This window comes from Prionailurus bengalensis, chromosome D4, assembly GCF_016509475.1.
Source record: "Prionailurus bengalensis isolate Pbe53 chromosome D4, Fcat_Pben_1.1_paternal_pri, whole genome shotgun sequence".
Taxonomy (NCBI): domain Eukaryota; kingdom Metazoa; phylum Chordata; class Mammalia; order Carnivora; family Felidae; genus Prionailurus; species Prionailurus bengalensis.
In genome coordinates, this window is record NC_057359.1 from 24,770,442 (window position 1) to 24,773,386 (window position 2,945).

General features: G+C 39.2%; 1 pseudogene; it reads right to left on the bottom strand.

The window, feature by feature from the left end:
- Positions 1 to 374: 374 nt before the first annotated feature.
- Positions 375 to 1,512, bottom strand: LOC122474515 (annotated as a pseudogene).
- Positions 1,513 to 2,945: the final 1,433 nt, after the last annotated feature.

Genomic DNA, 2,945 nt, shown 5'->3' on the forward strand with positions numbered 1-2,945 from the left:
GCTCATACACTCTCTTTCTCAAATAAAAAATAAATTAAAAAAATAAAAGAGAGAGGATGCACCGAGGTTACCAGAAGCATGGAAAATGCTGTGTGGTAGAGTGATGGGCTAGTAGAAGTCTTATTACCCAGGTTGACAATCAGGGCAGTCAAGAAGTCTCCCATTTTGTGTCCGCACTGGAGACAGCTTCCATTCCATTTCCGTGGGGTTGCAAATACCATCCACATGCATAGGTGATCTCCGAAGTTCTACCAAGTGGTCTTTGATAGTGTGGTTGTTTCAGAAGACAATGTGATCCAAGCATTTTGTTTACATAGACTTCAGAAACTTGAAATGTAATATTAAACCACAATTCTCACAGGCATCCTATTACATTTTTTTCAGGTTTTAAAACTTTTTATTTGCATAGTAAAAATTATGCATTCCAATAATTAAGATCGTTTGAACAACAACAACAAAATGGCAGTGAGGAAACTGCGTTTTGCAGCCAGTAGGACACCTTGGACCAGCTTGGTTTTTACTTTAAACTTCACTGTGGTGCCACCAACTTCTTGCTTCACCGACGTGCAGGCTCTCTTCCTTCCCCACCAGCCAGCTGGCAGATGGGAGAGCCGGGGGTGGCTTGCTGTCAGTGGTTCTCGATTCTTCCATGTGAAAAGGGGTAGCACAGTCACTTACACTCGATCCAAACTCTTTGCATCTTACAAAGTTAAACAGCTACAAGAAGTACATGCAATGCCTGTGGAAGGTACCGTGCATATCGGTGGCGCTCGCCTCATTACGATCCACTTGCTCGCTTCTCCTATTCGCTGGTTTCTTTGGAAGGCAGTGGGCTTTTCTCTTGCGTTTCTGTTGCCTTCAATTTCGATTTGACGAATTTCTCAATCTCAGCCGTATTGGGTTTGTGAGACAAGGTTGCAGAGGAAGCAGAACACGGTGCCGAAGCAAGTGGAGTCCAATCTGTGCACCGGCCGCCACAGGGCGCCCATCCTCTTATATTCTTCATAGTAATATTTTTTAGAAAGTTCCACATACACTTCAAAGATTCCGTTCAATCTTGGAGTATTTTCACCTCAGTAGCGTGTTATTCTTGATGAGTCAATAGTAATATGTACTATGGTAATATATAGTAATATAATATAGTAGGGTATACTACCATAATATATAGTGTATATTACTATAAGTAACGTGGCAATAGGTAATATAGTAGCTCAGATAGGAATAGACTTAACAATTGAACAATTTTCTTCTAAATCAGTAACTAATATATGCCTTTCTTTCAGCGTTTCTATAGCATTTTGCAGTTTACAAATGCTTTCTGCTTCAACAATACTGGGCAGTAGATTGAACAAATATTCTCCCATTAGTTAGAAGGAACTAAGCTCCCCAAATTTAAGTGGTGTGTCCAAGGTTGAGATAGTTCTTTTTGTTTTTAATTTTTTTAATCTTTATTTACTTTTGAGAGAGACAGAGCATGACAGGGAGAGGGGCAGAGAGAGAGAGAGGGAGACATAGAATTGGACGCAGGCTCCAGGCTCTGAGCCCTCAGCACAGAGCCCAACACGGAACTCGAAATCACAAACCTCGAGTTCATGACCTGAGCCGAAGTTGGACGCGCAACCGGCTAAGCCACCCACCCAGGTGCCCTGAGATCGTTCTTCATCCATTCATGGTAGCTCCGTGAATGACATATCCTGCAAGAGAACGGAGAAACTAACATTTTTCTTACTGAGATGCATGATTTAGAAAACTTGGTTTTGGTTTTCTTTCAGGTCACTTTGGACTGAGGATGAGGAACTAATTTCATTTGAAGTGCCATCAAAAACTGATTTTGTATTTCATTATACCGATTATACTGTTTATGAATTAACTGAGGCATAACACTTTTCAAAAACACACATCATTTTATGATACCAATAATGCAAAGTAAGGATTGTTTTTATCATTTCAATTGGCCTGTTTAATAGTCCTCAGGTTTATTGTCTTACCCATTCCTTCAGGGCTAAAATTTCTCAAGTTTCAATGCAAAAAAAAAAAAAATGCTATTGGAATATCTTAAGAATAAGGGACATGTGCAAACAACGAATTGTGAAGTTGGGCTCTGTCGCCACAGTTAATGTTTCTTCATTTGTTTCAGAATAAAATCAATGGCATGTTGTTGGGCATATTGTCACACCACATGCAGATGCTTGTCGAACATGAAGAATAACTTTCCAGAACTGAATGAAGCTGGACTGGAGTAGGAATCCTTCTCCATGGCACCAAATATGGACCAGCTGGTTGGGCTGCCATCTGAATGCAGTCACCAGGGAGCTCTGCCCACCAATTCTGTGCGATCCAGAACCATCTGACAGAACCCACAGCACCGGCCACCACCCTGACTCTTCGCTGTGAATCTGTATTTTCTAAATCCACAGAAGTCAAGTCTGAGGAAATAAACCAACCAGGTATTGAACTTGACCTAGAACCTAAGCTTTTCACAGAGTTGTATATAGATACCTCATGAAAGATATCAAAAGATGTCATCCCTCCCATCAATATGAAACCATTAACATTAATTTTTAAGGATTCAGCTTTATATTTATTATTTTAAATTTTGTGACAAATATATGTTTTAATTACCTGAAAATTTTGGCTTCATATTGTTTCTTGGATACTCATTAGAGGCCCTACAAAGAGAAAAAATTTAGAATTATGACATAGAGTTTTGCAAACGATGTTCACAAGGAATACTCATTTTCCCATAAGATGGGCCAACTAAAATCATACACTGGCAATTCACATTTCACCAACCCACAGAATTAAAGTTTATGAATGGAATTTTCTCAAGATTTTCTCCCACACATTTTCTTTCACTTTTTGATACATGCTAATCTTGTCTGTAAACTAGCAGTAAATGATTAAAATGATAAACTGACAACACAATATTCACTAAATCTTAATTG